The sequence below is a fragment of the Acanthopagrus latus genome, chromosome 8, assembly GCF_904848185.1.
Source record: "Acanthopagrus latus isolate v.2019 chromosome 8, fAcaLat1.1, whole genome shotgun sequence".
NCBI classification, from domain to species: Eukaryota; Metazoa; Chordata; class Actinopteri; order Spariformes; family Sparidae; genus Acanthopagrus; species Acanthopagrus latus.
Genome location: NC_051046.1, coordinates 4,826,053 through 4,850,347, shown reverse-complemented (window position 1 = coordinate 4,850,347; position 24,295 = coordinate 4,826,053). Strand labels below are relative to the sequence as shown.

At 40.7% G+C, this 24,295-nt stretch overlaps 1 protein-coding gene and 2 long non-coding RNA genes across 3 annotated transcripts in view; 2 read left to right on the top strand and 1 right to left on the bottom strand.

Annotated features, from left to right (window-relative positions):
- LOC119024611 (leucine-rich repeat-containing protein 4C-like) overlaps positions 1–9,902 on the bottom strand; it is a 184,196-nt gene extending 174,294 nt beyond the window's left edge. Inside the window, exons 1-2 of the mRNA XM_037107551.1 lie at positions 8,533–9,902; positions 8,288–8,359 (exon numbers count right to left, since the gene is read on the bottom strand). The gene's annotated coding sequence lies outside the window, so the exon portion shown is untranslated. The remainder of the gene's footprint in view (positions 1–8,287; positions 8,360–8,532) is intronic.
- Positions 1–24,295, top strand: part of LOC119024616 — a 114,603-nt gene that overhangs the window by 35,607 nt on the left and 54,701 nt on the right. The window lies entirely within an intron of this gene.
- On the top strand, positions 13,556–14,455 carry LOC119024615. Its single transcript, XR_005076529.1, has 2 exons — positions 13,556–13,617; positions 13,930–14,455. It is a non-coding gene; the product is annotated as an uncharacterized LOC119024615 (long non-coding RNA).

Below are 24,295 nucleotides of genomic sequence, written 5' to 3'. Positions count from 1 at the left end.
GGAAGCCACCGTCCCTCAGAACTGTAGGTTTTCAGTCTCCCCCCGCCGGCTTATAACCTGCTGGTATGATGCCTGCTTGTCGCCTGGTGGCACGGACACCCAGTACACATACTCGTGTGTGAAGTGCGAGTGGCGCAGATACGGTGAAAATCGACATCACGGAACAAAAGAGAGCACAAGAGAAAGAGAAAAGGTATAGCTCAGAGGGAACACAAAGCGGAGTACTGCCCGGGAGAAAAGGGCTCTAAATGCTGTAAATAACCGTTATCACAAGAGGGACATGGTTGGGGTTTAGAAAAGAATCAAACATAGGCGGGCCCCTTCCTTAACACGTTATATCACAATAGCCCATATTTCCCGTGTTGATTCTATCTTTAAAAAAGAAAAAAATGAATTGTGCAATGGAAAGATGAAAATGCATTTGCAAGGAAATAATCTGTAAAATAAAGACACGAAGACTCTTTTCTGTCAGGTGACAGCATCTCCAGATATTAAAGGATGAATTCATGTCCAGTGAGAGCAAACAAATACTCCATAAATGCACAAAAAAGACATTTGATCATCCATCTTCTAATGTATAATTTATGGAAGTGAAGTTAACTTTTGGAACTGAAGCTTGTTGGCCTGTCTTGACTATTTTTTTTCTAAAGATATGTCACTAGCACAAGCGGTAATTAATGCAGTACAAATGAAGAAGAAGAGAGATTGTGGAGGTTGGCGAGGACTTGTGTAAGATTCTCAGTCTGCTCATGTCTTCATGCACGACATGATGTATTAGTGTGTTTGTCTCCACTGGTCGTAGAATTTCACGTTGACTAATGTGCTCCAGTTAGACATAAAAAAGTTTTTTTTATTTTATTTTTGACAAAAAAAGACATTTTTTCCTGTCATATTGTAGCATTTCACATTTTGAAAATATTGGGCTTGAATAGCAAGTGTTTCATACTGTACTTGCATTTTATGTTTCATTAATGGACATAAAATGTGCTCCACCTATTGCACGATTTCGCCACAATAAATGTTGGCAATGTACGTTTCTGCAAACCATGGATATGATGAAACTTAACGTTTCCTCGCGTCACATCTTTCTCTCATTTCTTTAGGTTCAGTTTTTCGATTTGCAGGGTTGGGAAAATATCATGATTTGGCTCAAAGTACCTGCCTCTATCGCCACAAACACAACCTATGATCTTCCTTAAAAAATATCCACTGTCATGTCATGTTTACGAATGCTGAAATGCTCGGTCTTGATCTGCATTTTAACAGTCTGGTTATAAATATGTAATGCGAACATGATTTGACACGCATTGTGAAAATGTCAAATATGGTAGGTAGCCTGTGACACATGTCACAAACATTGACTGCCAACATATTATCCCGGCGACTCGGCTGTCAAGTCGGTGTGAGTGTTACTGGAAAAACATGAGGTCAATAAGGATGATACATATGCAAAATCTGACACCCAAACAGGTGTTCAGAAGGTCAGACAGATGTCAATCAAGCACAGTCTGTAAGTGCTCACACATTCTTGAGACCAGATTGAGGTCAAAGTGACAGTGTAGGTGTAGGTGCAGCTTCAGACTCAGGTATCATTTTGTAAACTCCTCACGCTGGAACTATGTTGCTGCCTCATAACCAATAAGAACTGGTGAGAGCAATAAATATGAGGAAAACTCAAGTTCTGTTCAAATGTTGTATGTTTTAATGTGGCCTGCTCTGACAGCACTGGAGTGTCGATTGTGATTAAGGTTGCCAGGTTGACATTCTCCGTCATTTCTGAGTTTCTACGTCCACAAAACAAGACAATGCTATTCAGTTTAAATCAAGCTTGAATCAACACCCACATGTCAAGCTTGGACACCTGTAACTCACAGCCATCAATCTTTTAAGAGACAATTCTATTTTTAAATCTTATTTTCGGTTCCCTGAAGGCTTCTACAAATAGCAGGCTTGGCACTTCTTCAACATGTGTCTATCAGACAGACCACTGCTAAAACCCCTTTGTAGGCAGAATAAATGTTTATTTTCTGCCTGTGCTAATTACTTATTAGCAGCACACATATGTTTTCCCTTAAGTGATTTATACTTCATTCCCCCCATTTTTCTAAATTAATTACATCAGAGGTTCAAAGAAATGGTGGAAATGCTAATGTGGCCCACTAACACCACTGCTGTAGGAGCGGGAGAATCCAGGTCAGAGGAGAGCGGCTCTTTGGGCGCCACATCGACGCTCGTTCCGCCCGTAGAGGCGGAGTACAGATCAAGCTATCTGCTTATGCAGAGCCAGATGTTTTTGAGATCATTAACACTAAAATGCTGCAGCCTTTGACAAGATCTTATCAAGACAAATTACTCTCATTAATTCCATTTTTTAATGGTCAGTATTGGGGATTATGTCTAAGATAGGGGGTTTTGTGTTATTTATTTATTTAGTTTTTGTTGCTGTGTCGCAGTTAACAGAAGCTGGGTTGAATAATAAGAGAAAAAAAAGACACAAAGTCATGCTTGTGCTGCCTCACCAGTTTTCACGCATTTGGAGGTAGACATAAAAAAACAAAAAACAAAAAATAAAACGAAGCGACTTCCATCCTGATGTTCAGACACAGCGAATGCCCAAAAGACCCCGAATGTGGAGCCATCAAGACTGTCACACTGCTACAGCATGACAATGTATTAATCACAAATTGTGTCCTGCGAGTGACAAGGAGAGAGTGCACTGAGTGAAACAAGGCCCTCGGTGGGGGATTTGCCAGTGGGCCCGTCCCTTGAAATGGCATGTGATGATAACCTCCTTGTCTTCTGCTCAGAGATTAACAACCAGGCGGGCTGCATAGATGGATATGCTCTGGTGGTCTGCTTGGACTTCAGAGGCGTAGAGGTCAGAGTCTATCTAAACAGCAGATGGTACGTTGGGGCCTCTTAGGGAGTGTGCTAAAATGGATTGAATACACAAATCAAAGTCTGTATTTGAGCACTCTCTCTAGCTGTAATGGGGGCTCGTTACAGAGCTACATGAATGCAACGGAATCTGACTTAAGTCCTACACATGTGAATCCACAGTGCGCAAACCAGAATATATATATATTTTTTTTTTTCACTATAATCACTATAATACTCAGAAAACAGGAGGGAGAGTTTATATGAGTGCAGTCAGACAGTTCTAGTAGACGGCAGCAGTGCTAATTACACAGACTGAAGCCATAAACAGCAACAATACACAGACTGCAGTCTTTCTTCAACGCTGCACAGCTTCCAATAACAGCTGACATTGAACCACCAGCAATTCTGGCCCCTCTCCTCAGCCAACCCTGCGTGTAAATGCCTTTTACTATGATAATAAATAGATTATAAACATTGCCTTGGCTATCAAAATGAAAACAAAAATGTTCGGTGGCACCTGTCACCGCCTTGTGATATGAGTCGTGGCAGATGTTGTTTCCTAAAGCAGATGAACCATTCTAACAGGGGAGGATCACAGATACAGCCGCGTTTTAAATTTGAATTCTCCTCGGAGCTCCATATTTCCAACATCTGGAGTATAAACAATCGTATCAGGCACGGCAATCAGAGGAGGAGAACCATGCGTGAGATGAAACAAGTGTGTTCATATATCATTAACTGGAAGAACCCAGGTAAGTGGCCTTGGATGCAAATACATGCACACATGCTCCTGCTCTAAATTGACTCTGGATGCAGAGCACATTAAACATGTTTTCAAACTAAAATGCATAAATATCAATGTCAAATGTCAAATGCACTGGTTCAGGGCTTTCAATAAACTATAAAGCAGAACGCATGACAGGAAGATATCTGGGAGTTTGACACACGTAATTGTGAAATAGTACGTAAGATTTTCAACATATTACATTTACATTAAAACATATTCCTAATCCAACAGATCCTCATTGGTGTTGGGTAGCAGTACTTTTGAAAGTAACTTGTTACAAAACAAAATGACTGCCATTATAAAGCAAGTTGTTACATTACAGTGTTGCCAACTGACAAGATGTACCTGAAGAAGAGTACTTCTGCCTTGTCAAAAAATGTTGCTGCTTGTATTAATCATAGGATTTATGTCCTCCTGTAGATGCATTCACTACACCGACAACACACATAACATATTCTACACAGCAACCTGTGACTCCGCAGACAAACGCAAAATGTCCATCACAGCTCTTCATTAATCTTTTATGCCTGATTACAAAACATTAAATCAATGGTCACAGGGACACATACAGGCAAAACGAGTTCAGTCAACATGTTTTTTTTTGTTTGTTTTGTTTAGTAATTTGACTGCACTGAGGAAGTTTAAATTATTTGAAGCACATGAAAGGAAACAGAAGTTAAGGCTACCTGACAGGCAGCCTTTTGGCTGCTAATGATCAGACTGTGAACTTAGCCGAGACAGACGATTTTAGCAGCAGCTTCTGAGAAAACAAGACAACATAGACTTTTATAGCTGACAGTAAATCGTGTTTCAAAATGTGACTGATGAACTGCTTAACTAGGTCAACATTTACGACATATGAAATTACACAATATGAACTGTGTCCTTCCCCTCACTGCCAATTTACTGCCAAGCTAGATGATACTGTTACAATACAACCACACGCCAAAACCGGTCCTAATATCTAAAGGACAGAATAGGGTGATTGCCAATGACTCCTTAAACAGCACATGATAGTTGGAGAGTACCAGCAAGAGGCGAAACAGACCAGAGCTTTTCTGCCTGTGATAACAAGCGCAGTTTAGTTTGGTTTAGCCAACAGAAGTACTGAGAGTCGTGTAAGAAAACATGATGGTTTGGTTTAAAATCCGTGAGCTGCCTCATCTAAAAGATTTATAACAGACAAGATGTAGTTTAAGTATGTTATTTAAGTTTTTTTTTAAAAAATGGTTTGCTCCAATCTTTTGTTTTTCGAACTTGGACACTCCATCCTCTTCTAAGGATGGCTGCACAAAGGTAATATTGAAAAGTCCATTTCTGCACATTGACAATGAATCTTACATATTTAGTCATCTAAAACTTTTTCGAGCAATTACTTTGAACTATATTTTCTACCTGGCTTTAAATAAGGATACAGTCCATGACATAGTGAGGGTCTACATGTAGGCTGTGTGTTTCATTGGAAGGTAAAGTGAACGGACCATATTGTGAGACAATAAAAAAGTTAACACCTGCAATGGATGTTGGATTACATATAATTTACTCAGAAATCCTCTCTTTTGCTGCAGCTCACCACGCTGCTGTGCAAATGTGTTACATTAAAGATGAGGTTGTGCACTTTCTGCTTTATACATCATCACTTGGATCTTTAAATTGTACACTGCCGTAGAAGATTCTCTTCAAGTGTGCTAAACAGTTATGTAATGAGAAGCTGATACCGAACAGAGGCAATCACAGTCCTGCAGGCAATGGCAAGCCATGTAAATTAGATTCAGCGCAGTGCAGCTCTGAGGGGATGTCCTCTGAAGGGATGTCCTCTGAAGGCCAACAAAGTATGGCTGTGTTATTTCACAGCAAACGCTCTACACATCACTCAACTTCTGATCATGAGAAGTAAGCAAGTGGCATCTGCAGAATATCATCCCCTGAGTTGCCTTAAAGCTTAGTTAATCAAAACAAGTTCTAATCCCGGTGTAAGACGCTGAAGATCTGCTGGGTATTACGACACACCTGCAGTACGTACAGTAAGCTGACTCCTGATGTATAATACCATCAGTGACAAGAAAAAACACCCACTGCAGAGACAGAGGAAACTGCATTCTTGACGATCATCCCTATATGCCTCTTTCCTCCACAACAGAGGGAACGCTCCCCGGGGAAAGCTCCCGCACTGACTGACAGACAACCCAGTTCTTGACAATGAATTCTGAACATCTGATATTTTATCACAATTAAAAGCAATCTCTGATGGCTTTAATTCATTGAGAGGATGTGATTCAGGCTTCAATTTATTCATCCGCCGAGGCAGATGGCCATGTTATTTTTTTTCTCCCTCTTTTTTTTTCTTTTTCTTTTAAGAGTACCGCAATTTCAACACATTGAATATGAATGAGGGGTTCCACTCCCACTACTACTTGAAAAACAGTTTACTTTACAAAACACAAAGTAAGATAGAAAAGTGAGGTATGAACCGCTCACCAAAAAATTCTGTCAGTGCCCACATTGTGCTATGCTCAATTAGGTTAAATGAATACAGCTTTGATTGAGTTCAGGGCTGCTGAATCAGTCGAACATCAGTTGCAGTAACGGAGCAATGTCTTTGTTCCAAAAATCTATCAAGTGCGAGACAAAGAAATACCTTTACAGTTTACATTTTTAGCATGTGCGGAAGCAAAAACAAACCTTCATGCAGCCACTGGGACAGAATTGTTTGGTGCGCCTCGTAAAGAGGTAATATTGGATCTGCTGCCATCGGACAAACCATTGCTGAAAACCCTTCAATTAATTACTTAGTTGTAGGACACTTACATTTTCTGCTAAGTGGTTTATACAACATTCCCATGATGAAACCTATTTCGCACTGGATGAAAGACCTACAAGCATCTAGTCTTTGTCTTCAGTGGGAAACGATACAGTCGACATTCATTCCCAGGGTTAAATATCACCTGGGTGAACACATTGTTGATATTGAAGTTGCTGATATTGTTACATACATGTGAATAAACTATTTAAAGACAAGTCTGAATTGTGTTACAATGTGTGTTGTTAGCTGGGGAAACTTATTTTGTCGAAACACTGTGAACAAATTAAATCATCTTGTATGCAACTTGTATGCAACAAGCCGAGCAGTTCAAGCTGTAACACATTTTCTTAACCCAATTAAAAACTGGCTCATGCAAAGGTTCAAAACCTTGTAGTCAACACCCAGCAAAAATGTACCAATGAAATAAAAGCACAACATAATACTACAGGCAACACAGAAAACATTTGCTATTTTTCATTTATGTGAAATTTAAACTAACACTTTTACATAAAAACCTTTCAAGGATATTAAGTAATTATACAGGCACAATATCTCAGAAAGTGTGGTTTTCAGATCTGCAGTTATATTTAGCAAGAGCTGTGCCAGTCATTTTTTTTTTTTATGAACAAAATAAATAAGTTCTCGATTGATATAACACACGCAGATTGAAGTGATGTGGGGTGGGCCGAGGAAGGGATTTTGGGCCCCTTGAAGAAATATCACAATGGGCCCCATCTCCACAGACCATGTGGACCCTGCACAGCTGCTGTAATTATTAATGGATTTGGATTCATTTTTACCTCCCTGGTGTATTTGTTTGCATATCACAGAGTTTTTTTTGTTTTGTGCTCAACAAGCTACTCAAACAAACTGCCCCTCCCAGGATTAATAAAGCCTACATCTGTAAAGGTCATGAATTTATCATTATAATTCAAAGCATCTGAAAGTGTTATTTCACTATTGGCTGTAACTTTAATACAGACTGAGTCACTCAATGTCTCAAAATGTCCAGCATCCAATACAAACTATAGGCTGCTTTTGTTTCATATAATTATCATTATGTGGGAACAAATAATTACAGTGTTTGACTGAAAAAATATTTAGTTTTCTTTTTTTTTGTAATAGTAAGTAATAGAGAAAGATAAATTCCCACAGTCCGCTGCGATGATGCTAACTGACATGTCATTCAGCAGACTGTTGCTCACCGGGGTGCTCGCAGGGCTGCTGACGAATCTGTTGTTGAGTCTGGTAGGAGGGGCAGGAACAACTGATCTAGTATAATTAGCTTGCTGATTAAACGTAGGTTAGAAAGGAGTGAAATGTAACTGTGAAATGTAGCTTATTTCACCGTCGACATCAAGCTAACAGGTTAATTGCAACCACTCAGACTACACCCACCTTTCTTCGATAAAAACAGGGTGACACACTGTCGTCCTTTCTTTTCTTTCCCCTTTCTTTGCTTTTTTTTTTTCCTGTCCTTTTTTTTTTTAGGAAACCAGTTTTTTTTTTTTTTTTTTAAGGGAACATGACCGCAGTGCTCACTGCACAACTCCTATCTGCCAGCAAGCACGGCACTCATGCAGATACAGGGGGCTGGTCAGTGTGGACAAAGGCAATGAGACCGTTGAAACTACATTTTGAATGACATGTTATATTAATTATATGATATCATATATTTATGATGGGTTAATTATTTAATATTCCTTTTTCTTGACCTAATTCTTGGGGCCTCCTGTCAGTCATGGCCCTTTAGAATCGTCCTGCATTTTCCCCACAATGATGCTAACTGACATGTAATTCAACACAATGTCGCTCACCTTCTTGAGATGGTTCACTGGGTTGTGGAGGGGTGTGAGGAGAGAGGGCTGCTGACAAATCTGTTGTTGAGTCTAGTAGGAGGGGCAGGAACAACTGATTTAGTATAATTAGCTTGCTAAATGCTTACTTGCACTCATTAAATGTAGGTTAGGAAAGGAGTGAAATGTAACTTTGAAAAGTAGCTTATTTCACTGTGGACATCAAGCTAACAGGTTAATTGCAACCACTCACAGACTACACCCACCTTTCTCCGACAAAAACAGGGTGACACACTGTCGTCCTTTCTTTTCTCTCCCCTTTCTTTGCTTTTTTTCCTGTCCTTTTTTAGATTTTCTTTCAGGGATCATGACAGCAGCGCTCACTACACAACGTTTTATCTGTTAGCTAACACGGAACCTCTGTCAAGGACTGTTGGCCCAGGTAGGACCATACCATTTCATGCAGATACAGGGGGTGGTCAATATGGATAAAGACAAAGACATTGCTATTACTGTATTCTTAATGACATATTATATTAATGAAAACATGTTATAATATTATGATGGGTAATTAAAACATTTTTTTTTTCCTAAACCTTATATTTGGGACCCCCTGTCAGTCACGGATCCTATCTTTTCTCCTCAAATATGGCGCCAGTAGGTGTATGGGAAATTTTCCTCCACTGCTTAAATTTTCTGATCATTCTGATGTTGACACACTGAGACTTAGCTTGCCAAGGCAGATATTTACATGACACAGAAGCTCGTGGTCCTGTTCGACTCTCTGTCTGCATCATCTGTCTCTATTTATTTACATTCGCACTAATGAGGCTCTCTGCCTATTTATGTGTGCTTAACCTCCTGGTGAGCATTTCCATGGCAGGACATCACTCAGCGTGATTTTTTTTTAAATTTTTTTTTTTTTTATCCTTTACAAAAAAAGGCGTCTGAATGGTTGTTCATTTGTACATACGGTTTTTGGTTCATATTTTCATGGTGTGGCTTTTACACTGTTTTACTGTGACATAAATTGGGCGAGAATTAATCTGTGGAGTGTCGTAAAACTGGGAATCTGGCTGGAGGTGCAAACACTGGCGTGGTCCAGATCTTGCAAGTTGCTGGACCAAAGTCAGAATCAGTTTCTAATACCGGCATTCATATATTTCATATTGGTTACCATTGTCAGTAAAAAGACTGCCATCCCTGCAAACATTAGAATAAAAGATAACTTTCAACTGTTGATGCCTGTCAAGATTGATAACAGGAAATGGTGTTTCAGGTTTTCAAGTGAAGAAAAAATCCTACTACACACTCCTGCTATTTCAGTGTTTCAGTCTTAAATCTGTGTTTTACAGTTTACCATCACAATCGGCACAAATCCAGAGAAGGTCATGCAGCAAATCTCTGTTGTGTATCAAAAGATTTGACTCATTAATTAAGGTACCCATGCGGTTTGACCCATGCATAATTACAAGCAGTGCATCCTCTTGAATTAGAGGCTGCAGATGGAATGCACATGTTAATCCTGCTTCTGTATGATGACTGTATCTAATCAAGTGAAAAGGGAACAACCGCGTACATCCAAAAGACAAAATGTTGTGGATGATATTATTAGTAAGAATCACCACTTAATCTAAGCCAGCACAGTCTCTCTCTCTCTCTCTCTCTCTCTCTCTCTCTCTCTCTCACACTCTCTCTCTCTCTCTCTCTCTCTCTCTCTCTCTCTCTCTCTCTCTCTCTCTCTCTCTGCCTCAACATTAAATGCATAATGCAAAATAAATGATTTAAAGTGAAAAAAGCTCCACCACTATTGCTATGTGTGTGAAACAGCATCTCTTGTGAGCCAAACAGGTGCAACCAATTGACTCGCATGAATAACAGTGGCACTTCGATTGAATTTGCACTCCTGCTGGGTTTGAAAGTGCGATTGATAGCAATTACAGGCTACAGAACATACTTAAGTAATCATAGGAATGATCAAACCACGCTGACGCTCATACAGTTGAAGTGATGGATCACTCCCAGTCCTAATGGCGAGCATCAAGAAAATAGGAAAGACTCATTTCAGCCAGCTATCAAAGTAAAACACTCAAACCAAGAGCCACTCAGCTGCCAGTCTTTGAGCATTCTGGATGAGGTGTATCGTTGCCTTCAGCAAGGACAGATACTGTCGGTGCAATAGATTTTAGATTTCTCTTTGAATCGGCAGTGACTGTATACAACTACAAAGCAAATCTGCTGCCAAGGTCATGCCGGTGCCTTGTGGCTATCGGATATACATTTATACATTAATCTCTTTTACATTTTGTGTTGTGGGTTATTTCTTAGATAAGCACAAAAGCCATACCAGTGTCAGTGGCTGTTTTTCAACCCCTTCTCTGTCATCACCTCAACAGTTCAATACGTGAAGATGTTAATATTAAAAGGTCCATTTTGAATGAAATTCCATTTTTTTTTTTTTTTAATCTCACACCAGTGTCAGTATTTAGACAAATTGGGAAACCCAAAGCGTTGGTATCTGATGTTGGGATTCAGACTCAGTAGTCAAATCTCTTGCAAATTGCAAATTGAATTGAAGTGTGCATGGGCTCATGCACGTGGGCGTGTCAATGGACAAACTCAACAATAAAAGTCGTTCAATAATCTAACAACGTACAAGCAGGATAGATGGACAGGGAAAGCATTTGTGATAGCAGGATGGGTATCTCATGAATTTTCAATGTGGCATCTCTCTCCTCAGTGTCTCTAACCTCATGTATTTGTAAAGGCCCTTTCATCACTTATGTCAACTTCACCTACGGATAACCAACAGAGGATATGCAGCCTTCCCTTTTGCATGAAATTGTCTTGTGTCAGATGGCTGCCATACGGAGGGAAAGACGCTGAACATTAGTCACGGATATGTCTGTTTCGGGGAAAAAGTGAGTGTCTATCAGCCACTGAATAACCTTTACTATTATAAGAGTGTCACTGTCTATCACAGTGGTGACACTGATGGCAAGTCTGTGTTACTCAAACAGTAAAACAGTAAATGCTGCGAGTCCCGCTTTGAAAGAGTGGCAACAGTGAGATGGAAATAACAACGCAGAGCTTCCATTTGACTCACTTGTTACCTAAATTAATTCTGCGGGAATCATCAGAGGACTGTTCTGAGGAAAGCATGAATGGGTTTAACAACGAGCGTCCGTTAAAATATCCTCATTCATAGTACCAGGAACTGGAATCCAGAGATAGTAGAACAAGTGCATCGTCTCCCAGCTGGGGAGCTGCATCGCAACGGTAAACTTTCCTGTCTGACTTCTGAGCTCGAAATCCTGCGCTATGAAAGCAACAACACGATGAACGTGATCTAACCTGACCGCCCCGCTGCTCCTAAAGCAGAGGACTGTTGGAAAGGTGGCTGATGTGTTTAGGGAGTCGAGGTCATGACTGTGCAATATTTACACGGGTGTCAGACACAGATGTTTGCTGCAATGGAGAGTGAGAATGCAGTCGCGAGAAATGCAGTTGTTTTTTTTTCCCCATTGTGTCTGCAAAAACCCGACATGAAAAATAAATAAAACACACACAGTAGGAAAATTGGGTAAATGAATATTCATGCCCTGGATCACTCTAACAAGCACTGTGAGTCTTAAAATGCCTTTTCACTGTCTACAGTTGTGCATTCAGTTCCCTTTGTATGCTAACTGCATTTGCCTGATTGCTTTTTCTGTTTGTGAATGGTTTGTTTGGAGAAAGGCCTTGGCATGGGGTATAAGGCATCACTTAATCCTCTGGCAATAAGAGAGAAAGGATAAGAAACAATGTGAAGGCATGGCAGAACAGGCATGCAATGACGCTTCTCAATGGTGATCATTCCGGCATTCTCTGGCACAGCATGCTCAATGGATTTTCCGGTCGTACTGCATGCCTCGGTTACTGCCAGAAGCCAAGTGACTGAATTGACAGAATGTTGTCATTTAAACGAGACCTTTATTGAAGATGTATGCTGTTCTGGGTGGATACAGATTTTGTTTGGTCGTCTGAGTGGAGGTAGATGCATTCTGAGGCAGAACAAGATAAAGGTTGCTGAAGATGGGACTTTTTTTGTTTTTTTTTCGTCGTCATTTTTGTTCATTGTGTAATTTGAATGCAGGCCGTCATGCACTAAACACTGTTGTGTTTAACTGTTCGTGTAGGCACAACAAGCAAACCCAAAAAATTCCACTCATTTTCTACAAGCAGAGACTCACCAGCTGTAATAAAACACAGCTTTACACTGTCCATGTGAGATGGAACTTTTGCCCATTGCATCAAAATCAGTTTATAAGAAGTTCATCAGCATGTACAACTACAAAACAAATGGATTGTTGGGAATATTCTTCGTTCTTCATTCTCTACCAATTTTGCAATTGGATTTTTATCTATGTATTTCACATCCTGTTGATGGATTTTATCTCATTTTTTGAATGTTTTCAACTGAAATTCGTACATGTTGCCCTTTTGACTCAATGTCGGTCAACAGTTTTAGTTGAGGTCTGGGCTCAACACTGTTGTCTGGGTCTTTAGACCATCCTTCCCATGTTGCAAGTGAATTTCTAAATGCTGAAAACCGCAATGATATAAAGACAGCGGTGTTAGAAATCGTGACATTCAATGCTGAATAGGAATTCTCCTCCTTAGCTAGTGACCTTCTTCTGTTCTGTGTCACTGAGCTCAGCGTAGCTATCTTTGATGAGACTGAGGAAAACAAGGACTGTGGAAATCAAGGTTGGACTGATTGGTCTGTCTCAGTACATCATGCATGTGCGTCAGCCCATAGATAGAGTATAGCATGCAGTTTGACCCAGGTCACTCTATACATCCAGCGATAGGTTCGATAAACTACCGTTCAGGAAACTCTTCAGAATGGCGATTATTCTCCTTGATCAATAAACGCTGCTTCTTACGATATCGGGTCTCCTGGCAACTTCCACATAACCACAGGTCGACCAACTCTGCAAAGGAGGAGACTGACACACAACCTTCAATGCTCTTCATAGCAGCAGCTGTTTTTTGCTTTATTATGTCAGAATGCTGAGATTCCTACAAACAGAAAGAGATGCTCACAACATGTCCAGCGCTGTGATGTAATGTGGGCTGGACTGTTCCTGATGCATTGACAAGTGTTCTGCTCTATCATTTCATCACTGTTGTTTGGTCTAAGCAGCAGCTCCACAGCTACCCGTATTCAGATGGGCTGCCTCCAGCTGTATCTGCCTCCTCTGCCCTTGACGTCCATGTTCTGCATATTTAATTCTCCGCTCACCCCCTCACTTTGCCTCTGCCTCTTCTCTTACTGTCGAGAGCGCCTCTGCGTGTGAATTTTACAGGTTCAAAGATCAAAGCGGAGAATCCCAATGGAGATAAAGACAGAGAGAAAATGAAAGCGAAGATAAAGAGACTTTGAAATCCCCTCCAGTCTCCATATTTAGATGTTTGTCAACACTTTGTTTGTGTGTTTTACTGCAACCTCAGTTCCTCGCTGAGGTTTCTGCACCCCGCAGCCTTGTTTGGACTGTTTAAGGAACCTGACAGCTACTTAGTCATGACAGAGCACCGACAAATATTCACTCACATCCCACTGCAATTCCTGTTTTGTCAGAAATTAAAGTAACAAACGCTTTTTTTTTTAATCAATTTAGAAAACTTTGATCTTCACAGCTTGATGGAATAAAGAAGTGCTCAATAGCAGAGACCGTCTTGCGATGGCATCAACATGTTGAGCGGCTGTCGCAATCAGAAGAAATAGCTTGAGACGCAATCAGTCACTGACTTTCTCTGTCCAACAGACAATCCTTAGATCCCTATGAGATTTTTATGAAACGTAATGGTTTTGTCCATGTCTTTCCTCAAGGTTATCAGTAATGTGTAGATTCCTGAATCACCATAGGGCCGCTGTTTCGCCCATGGATAGAGTAAATGAAAAAGATGCTATCAGATCCAAACACTGGATCACATCATGTGTGTTCAACGTGCAACAGTCTACAGTATGGTGGCAGTAGTTAATGTGATTGACACATCCTGTAAAACTACAGTATATCTAACAGACATACTGAGATAATATTGTCTTTTGATAGCTGAAAATTGCTTTTTAAGAATATGCAGGTTTTTAAATGCATAACATGTCAAGTTTGTCGGAAAAAAAATAAATAAAACAAAATATGTTGATGATGTTGTATGGATGTGTAGTTGTCCTCATTGTTAAACAACAGTCATGGTGGGTGACATTCTCTCTGACATGCCACAGGCAGAAACCTTCCTCACTTCATTTCTCACTCTCAGACTTTATAACTCTGGAATTTATAGCAACAGGTGACCAAGAGAAATGACCTGCTACCTTGATCAAAACTCGGCTCTCTCTGGTGTGAACGTTGTTAGAAAGAAGATAAAGATCATGTACACATCTCAAGAAAATATATAACAAAGTTCTGTTAATTCTTAGACATGTCAATGTGGAGATGTTAAATATCACACTGTACCCATAAAACACATGTCACTATGTGATTTATTAGGTTCTCGAAAGGCATTCAATTCTACAAGTGCTACTCAATAAATACACCTTTCCCCAGGGCTGTATTCGTCTCATTTCCAGATTTGGAAGGGTTGCTTGAATAATGTATTCTGAGACTGTTTCTAATTACCTGTTAATGCTGTCAGTGACCAAATTCAAGTTACCTAACATTGCCAACACAAGAAATCATTGCTAACATTAGTTCACAAATGTAAGCTAATTTTGCCAAGGCTTGCAAGCAAATGTTAACATTGCAAACGCTGGCTGACTTAAATGTCCCTAACATTAGCTAGCTGTCATAAGTCCGGTAGAGTATGCTGGGCACGTACTATGCAACTCCATTTTCATATTTGTGTTTTTTCTTGGCACCTACCAAGATTATTGATTGCTGATGAAACACAGATACCACCTGATACCAACAGCATCGACAATGGTAAATATACCATATATATAAATTAATGATGTTTTCTGCTTTAAAGACAAAAAAGAAGAGGAGAAAACAATCCCACCCTGTGAAACAGAGGCTGTGATAATGAATTAGCAGCTGTGGTTTCACTTGAGACCAGAACAATGCTGTAATGGATGCGTGTGCATGACAGTATTGTTCGTTATGCTCGACTCAGAGATGCCACCTTTTCAACTCTATATTGGATGGGTGAGATCAAAACTATCACGTCAGGTCAATCATCTTGGTCGATGATGAATTCGTCTGGTCGATCAGCGTACCTGCCAACCTCCAGACATCAAAGCCTATTTCAGAGGAGACCAAACTTGGGATTTTCATTCATTTATGATCTTGCTCATGCACACCGTCTCAATAAGCTCTCATTTGAAATCATGAGAAAGTTTCAGAGAGCGATAGACAGCATCACTGTAACCATGGTAACCCGTTATCACTCATCTGCCTGCAGCCTCACACGGTGGAGAGCTGCTGACTCTTGACAGTCTGCGCGCTGTCAGTGTCTTCTTTTGATGCCGTTATCAGTCATGAATCTGTTTCGGACATATGCTGTGAGACCATGTGAAGTGTGTTAATTGGGCGAGTCTCGCGGTCAGTGTGTTGAAAAATGTAAACCCTGATAATCATCCCCATTTTTAGAAAATGTACCAGTAATCTGTTTTTGTGTTTATTTATTTATTTTCTGTCGCTTCAACAGAGCACAATTATCAATTAAAGCGAGTTCCATGTATTCTGTTGCGCCCCATGCCTGCTCATTATGGTGTCAGTGCTGTATGTGTTTGACTGGCGCTGCAGATGGTGCAGAGGAATGAGCAGGGAACAGTTGGTCTTAATTAACCTTTGTATTCTGTAGTGTCATTCATGTCAATCAGGTGCTGTCGCCGGAGACGAGCCCGGCCTGAAGAAAGCGGGTCAGGGTTGCAAACTGGGAGATGAGCAGTGTGAGGAGATTGTGAGGGTCATTGAAGTAGACAAGTGAACAGCATTACGGAGAGAGGAGAGCTGAAGGTCTGAGCGGAGATTTGGGAATAAGTGGTAAAAGGGGGAGAGTAACTTTTGACCTTGCTGTGTGAATGACAGATGAAGAGTGGGAGTTTGTGGTCGGTTGGATGTTTGTTTCAACTCTAAAATTCATGCTGCGGCCCCCGAGCATGACTCGACGCTGGCCTGGTTTCTTTTGACTTGCGTTTTGACGAGCAAAACTTCTCGTTTCATATCAACACAGAGAAACAAGATCGGGAGAAACAGCCACATCAGACACCAGCGAAATGCCGTGGTCTTGTTCTCTCTAGTATCCTAATAAGGTAGGGCAGGCGATGTTAATGGCTTTTCTCAAAATGGGTAATTGAAGTGTTTGTCGGCTTCTCCGGCCCGTTCCTGAGGCAAAAAAAAGAGCATAGATTAGAATGTGCCCATCACAGTTCTCGCATCACAGAAATCACTACGTTCCCACAAGTACAAAAGCTTTGCATGAAAAACTGTTACTACACACATCAGCTGATGCCTCTTCAGCCAGAACAGACAGAATGTTAAGGTAGTTTCAAGTGTAAAATGGCAAAGATGTGCACTAATCTATGAAAGACAGATTGTTCTAGGTTGAAAACAGGAGGGCATTTCATTCTACATAAAAAAAAAAAGAAATGACAACACTGCAAAACAACAAACTCCCGAGGCAAGCAACAAACAAACATCTCCCCAGGCTGTATTCAGTATTTAGTTTATCTGCTTAGATGTCAGGATTTTCTAAAATGTCAAAATGTTAGTAGCGCTCGTTTATGCACTGAACAACTCCCTCGTCCCAGGAACGGGGTCGTTGGTTTATGGTTTGTGAAATTGTTGTAATTGTAGCTGATGTGTAAATTTTGAGCTTGAATGTGCTTTTTCACGTTCGAGAAGATGTGAGGCGTTGAGAAGGCGCACTTGGCCCCCTTTAATCCATCAATCATCCTTGAGAAAATGGAACCTTCAAGTTTGAGCTGAATTCCTTGCTACGGATGAAAAGTCTGATAGAATCCCTGCAGCTGATCTGACATCAGTAAGACGTGACTGATACTCACACAGTGTTAATGGCCTTGGCTGGAGGAATCATGTGTTTGGGTTTTCGGACGTCCGTCCATCCATTCACTTTGTTCTTGTGAACGCAACGTCTCCCGAAACTCCCTTAATGAAATTCTCCTTTAAACCTTAAAGTCGGTGGTTTTGTTCAAGTCTGTGTAAGAGTTAAGTTGCCAGGGGGCGAGGTTGTTGCATCGTCAAGTTGCCGCATCATCAAGTAAAGGATATCTCAGAAACACACGAGGGAATCTCCTCAACTGCGGTACAAATGTCCGCCATGACTCAAGGCTGAACTGATTAATGATAATTACGATAAACATGTACACACGTTTTACAGTGTAAAGTTATGAAGTTAGGGCATTTGGTATTCAGAAGCTCAGCAGTTAAATGCACTGTGACATCACTATACAGTATCCTGCCCATCATTCAGTGCCAACTCTAGCTCTTCTTTTTTCCTTCTTTGTTTTGGTCTTTGCTTTTTGTTTTTCTTGTTTAGCCTGATAACTGATTAGTAGAATGAGTGGTTAGGATATACAAGACTTCTTAGCAAGAGGAAGGGAATATTACAATCAGAAAATATACAGTACAATATTTCATGAAAAAAAAAAAAAGTTAAGAATCTATAGTGTATCTATCTTGATACATTCACATGACATCAGTGCCACCCAGGGCATATCAGCACTAGATTCAGTCTACAGTTAAGCAACAGTTTAAAACTATTCCAATTTCGCTGCTGGCAGATATGAGCAGACATGCTGCCTCCAGTGCTGTGGTAATAGTGAAAGATTGATCTGCAAGACATGCTCAACAATTAATTCATGAATTGATTTTCTGCTCGGGATTAGGATAGCTGCAGTCTCTCAGAAAAAAAGCGGTGGTGTCTCAGGCCTGGAGCAAATTTTGTTCACTAATAAGTCGAACAGAAAAGGACATGAAGGTCAGGGAGTGTTCGGCAGAGGCCCGAGCGACTGAAATGAAGGGCAGCGCGAGCATATGTTGAAGGTGAGGTGAGCGTGTTCATGAAAAGGAACACTGATGGAAAACATCAAAACAGAGTAACAACAGAAGTTTTTTGGTGCTGCACACCTGAGATACTGAGTGTGAGATCATGCTTTGCTCCAAATTCACACCCACAGCTTTTCTGATTAACATGTTGATTTATCACTCTGTTGAAAAATATATTATCTGATGCTGGAGCACCTGTAGCAGCGGTGGTGCTAAATCATGATGGGCCTGTATGCAGCATTTTTTATGGGCTCATCTCCATAAAACTGGCTGGTGATAACGTTGTTTTCCGGAGTCAGTTAAGAAAGATTCATCAATTACTCTGCCGCGGCGATGACCCTCGCATACTATCCACATTTTTAACAGGCTGTACATGAGGCACATTCATGAAGACATTACTGACTTGATTGATTTGAATTCACATGTCAGGCCTCATTGCAGCTCAGGCCATATGGACTTGGAAGGCATTACTCATGTACAGCGATCAACACACTCTCTTTTTTTGTGTTTTACACATCTCTTCCTCCTAACAAGGAAAGCCTTAACAGCAAGCTTACTCTCTGGATCCTGACATGTACGAAGATGGATGGTAATGACCAGCCTTTGCGTGGCTGTAAAGTATGCAGCTGCATGGAGTGCCCTCTCCTTCTGGCAAGTCATTAAGAGTGCATCATCGGGGTCTTCCTCCACACCTGGAAAAGCAGGTGCAGGGCCTCGACCTCATAATGGAGTACAAGGTGAGCTCAAATTGTAGACAACTCCCTGTTTGGGAAGTCCAGGAGGCAGCAGGAGTGGAGTGTGTGTGTGTGTGTGTGTGTATGTGTGCATATACAAGAGTGTAAAGCACTTTTAGAAATGAAAAAAATCTCCTTTGCTGTTAAAATTTGATAGCAACAAACAACGAGCCAGTCTTCACCGCAGTGCAGAGCTCACAGCGGTTATGGGTAGCAACCTAAAATCTTATCTTTTCACATAAAATATTGAGGAAGCGCATCACATCCGACCAATCAGGTGATATTTTGCATACAAATTGTTATTGCCTCTCATTCAGCTATAAATCATTGTATTTAATTACCAGTTTAAGGGAGGCTTAGATTAAAGAACTCATTTGCATTATTGAGCATCAGACCACTCTGCTAGAAAATATATGTACTTCGTCAGAGAGATAATGACTCAGTCGAAGAAACAGCACAACAAGACGGTGCCACATTTTACTGTACGTCATAAAAATGAATCAAGGGCATAGATTAAGTTGCTCGGCACAGGCCTGGTCCCATGAGGACAGATCGGTGCGATGAAAACCAGGTTTACGTGAGGAGACGCGGTAATGGCTGTTGATTCTCAAGTGTCTATTTGACATTGCTTGTGGCCCTTAAGAACAAAGCGCAATACTTATGCAAAGTACTAATCAAGTAGTATCAAAATTCACCATGCCAGTCTTGCTTAAGTGCTTTCTTGGCAGATGTGGACATTTACTACGTGTGTGTGTCTGTGTGTGTGTGTGTGTGTGTGTGTGTGTGTGTGTGTGTGTGTGTGTGTCAGAGAGACAGAGAGCAAAAGGGACGGATAATAGTTCTCACTTCATCTTGAAATCGTCATTACACGAGCCTATGGAAATGTTTCTCACGTGGCAGTTTGTATCGAACGAAATACTCCCTATAGTCCACAAACCTGACATGAATATAAAACAGCAGGACCATGTCCGTAACCTCAAGCCAGTCGTTTGCCATGGCATGTGTGAGGGTAATGGAAGAGGACAAGAGGGGGTGGGGATGTGACACTCATTGCATGCACCTCTGGCTGAGGCAGGCATGCCTGAAGAGGTATGTGAAAGTGAACTGATTTAGGCTGCTAAGACTAGCGACCGTCCGTCACACCGGCAGCAAAGTAAATTTGAGAGAAATGAGCCCTTATAGATAGTGTATTGGTCCTGACTGCAGGCAGTCAGCATCCATTTATGGTAATGGCGAGGCACACAAACCAAGGTGTCTGCCTCGGGTGCAGCTTATTTTCTTCTTTTCCCCTCACTGCACTGTTTCTGTGTGTTAAACTGCCCCTAAACGATTCTCTTTATTGTAGCTGCCATGCTCAGAATGAACTGTTACGCCCAGTTAAGAAATCCTGAGACTTTTAATCAGTCCATGCCTTTAAAAGGTCACGCTTTCTTTTTTATTCTCTCTTTTTTTGTTCACTTTTCTTTTTTAATTCTCTTTATTGAACTTCTGTATCTGCTTTACAGTCTCCCTCATTATTGATTTATGACATTCTTTGACCAAATCTGATCTAATTCCACAATGTTGAAACGTGACCAAGGGTTAACATCATAAGTTAATATTTCATTTGCCCCCACTGTAACTTCCGTCATTTAGACAATGTTGATAGGCCATTATTAGTGAGTGATGGAGTGATTGCTAATGAGGAGGATAGAGTATGCAGCCAAGCCCCAGCTGATGAAGTGTGATAGATAAGGGGATGAAATTGTCCCGCTAATGTGTAATTGAGTTCGAAAAGACATCATCATCCTGAGGTGAGGGACGGTTATAGATGACCCCCTATTATTTTATTATTGCAGCAACTTTTGAGATATGAGAATTTTCATGTTTTCCGTGTCAATTCCCTTTAATGTGACGTGGATAACGAGGCGCTTAAGGAGACATGTCAGCGAAGGTGGAAATTTCACGACGTATTTAAAACATGCACAGGTGCTCATTTACTTTGTTTCAAATACTGTCATGTCCAGAAACAGCACAGGATGTGTAATAAAGGGTGAAACATATATCTCAGTGTTGGTGTGCACCACCATACAAGAGGGATATTTTAAAGTTCCCATATTATAGATAGAGTCATACCTCCATTTTTTGTTTAATAATAAAGCAGCTCTAGATCGTATAAATACCAGGGAAGTGTTCAATCTTCAGACAAACAATCATAACTCATATTCAGAAACTGTGCCCTTAAAAAAGCAATCAGGGCTACTGTAACGTTGTGACATCACAACTATACATTTACTGCTCCAAGCCACGCCCCCAACATGGTTTTTGGTTGCAAAAACACAAGACAGAGCTGATGCAAAACACAGTGGGTGGTTGTACTCAGGCCTGAGAGAGCTGGCCAATCAGAGTAGACTGGGCTTTTTGGGAGGGCGGGTCCTTAAAGAGATAAAACGAATAGAGGTGCTGCAACAATAGACGGTGTGAGAAATGAGAAAATGTCTTTTTTGATCATTAATGCATCTAAACATTTTCTTGGAGATAACCAAAGAAAAGTCATGACCCATAACATGAGCATTATACAGGACGTTTAAATATGCAGGCACATAGTTCATGCACTTAAAAACAGGACAGAGCTTAACCGCAGGATATGTGTCTTTAAAAAAGCCGTTCATACACTAAACACACCATGTTTATGTTTCATTTGCAGTTAAGTCACACAAGCAGTGACCTCACCGTTTTCTCTCTTCATAAACAGCCACTTAGCTTGATTACCTCCCACTCACTACTCTCCTGCGCTCGCAGAGCTGTCAGAGCCTTTTTCCACAACAGCATCCCACCGCTCCATTGTGACACTGTCTGGAAGATTAAATGTATGGATCGCAGTTTCCCGGGCAAGACCACCTGAGTGGCAACGAGTCGGGATAGCATCACCTCCCCTATCTGGGCCATGCCACAGTAGACTCAGGTTCCAGACCAGCAGGAGTTGATCAGTCAGCGAGCAAGGCATTAATCTGCTGTGACACACTGACTCTCCCCTTTGGAGGACGTCCGGCGCTGGGAAGCGGTCCAACAGCACTGCCTATTGCTGCTAGAGTAATGCAGGGTGTCAGAGAAGCTGGCATGGATGGAGGGACAGGGTATGGAGGGATGGAGGTGAATGGACAGAAGGAGGGGGAATGCTGAGATGCTGGATCAGCGGGCGAGAAGAGAGGGATACGGGAAGGAATAAGAGCAGTGGAATGCGGCATAGAGCAGATAAGGACTTTAAGTTAGTTTGAAAAGACGCCGAGCTAAGCTGCAAGTGAGAGCGAAATCTCTGTTGGCTGGACCTTCTCCTGTTCTGTGTTCAGAGCCTGTGAGGAGTGACTGCACTATCTTTACAGGCATCTGAGTCGTGTTATCGCAGTGTTGCAGTTTAGGGCTCAGATAGTTTATCGGTCATAGGCAGGTACCCACATACAATACAGTGATTTCTCTCTGCTACCGGTCACTAATCTTTCAATATACAGATTAACATACAACTAAAACAAATGCATTCATGTTTTTCTCATCCTGTTAAAAAAAAAAAAGCCTCAGTAAGCATTTATGCATTGTGGTACTTCAATATACATAAGGTAGCTAAAGTTTCAAAATGATAGCATTTAAAATATCTTACTTTTTAATAACAATTTGTGTTTGATTTGGCGTTTTTCAGTTAAACCAACCAGATTCTGCCATGATTAAATCAACGGGTCATGCTGTCGCTATCAAACTCTAAATCTGTTCCCCTCTCCGTTTCAGTGCAAAATCATTCCGACCCTCCTCCACCCTGTTCACCTTAAGTCCAAGTCCAGTTAATCAGATCCCTCCACCTAATCACATCCAGATCGTTGGCAGTTCACCATTAGCACATCATCACCACCACCACAACCACCACCACCACCAGTGTCTATAGACTCCACTGGGGGAGGCTTTTCAATTACTGCTAACTACTTCACCTTCCCTTTTAAAGGATAATGGCCATCAAGATGAGGCCTGGTTGTCAAAGACTCTCATCTGATATGATGAAAAAAAAGTATTCATTCACTCCTGGATTAAATAGTTTTAAGAAGCAGCCACTGGAACATTGGTAAAGACCAAAAGCAGAGCTGAAAGAGAGTCGATGATGGTACTTACATTTGTCAGGTGACTAGAAACTAATCATTAATAATGCTAGTTTGCTTTTGTTAGACATGTAAATAACTTAAACACAAGTGCTACAGTGATTCCGACTCTGTTAGGCAGCTCAGCTCAGAGCAGTATCCAATGAATATATCACAGTATCATTCAGGGTCAGTTTCTTTATGTTATTTTCTCATAAACAAGGCGCAAGTTAATCTAATCAGTGTTTGTAGTGATGAGTGATTGTAGGCGGATATACTGTAAGAGAAACATTAAACATGCCATTTGGTGCAGCATTTTAATTATCTCTTGTTGTTTGAAGGAGTTCCTCGAAGAGCAAGATTCCTGCACATTGCCTCTTTATTTAACGTGTAATCGGCACACGAGTCTTTCAATCAGTACATCACTCGGTTTAATATTCAGGTCCCCACAGACCCTCATCAAAGCACGGATTATTATGAGAAGAATTATGCATATATATAACATAGGCGCCTTGATGCCACAGTTGATTCCACTGAGGTATCAAAGAGCTGAACTGAAGACACTAATTGCATTATGAAGGTTTATACATAATTTGTGATATGAAGAGTGACACAATGAAGGCCTCTATAGAAGGAAAAAGAAATGGGCATGAATCAATGTCGTAAGTGGATTGTTAACTAACTCAAAGACTGATATATATCAGTCTTTGAGTTATATATATATATATATATATATATATATATATATATATATATATATATATATATATATATATATATATATATATATATATATTATATATATATATATATATATATAAGAGCAGTGTGTAGGAAATGACACATGTTGTAAATCCCAGTCCCAAGATGCCTGGGTAAATTGACTGGAACAATAATAGTAAGTGGGGATGTTGTTGCACTGACCAAATACTAAATAATACATGACCAAATAACTGTTTCAAGCAAGTACAACACTCAGCTAGCAGTAGGTAATGACTCCACAGACTTATGATCAAAGCATGCCTGTATATACAATGGCAGAGAGATGCATACACACACACACACACACACACAAAGGAATGTTCTTTATTTTGACGAATATGAATGCAGATTATTTAAAATAACTCCCTCAACTTCCCCATT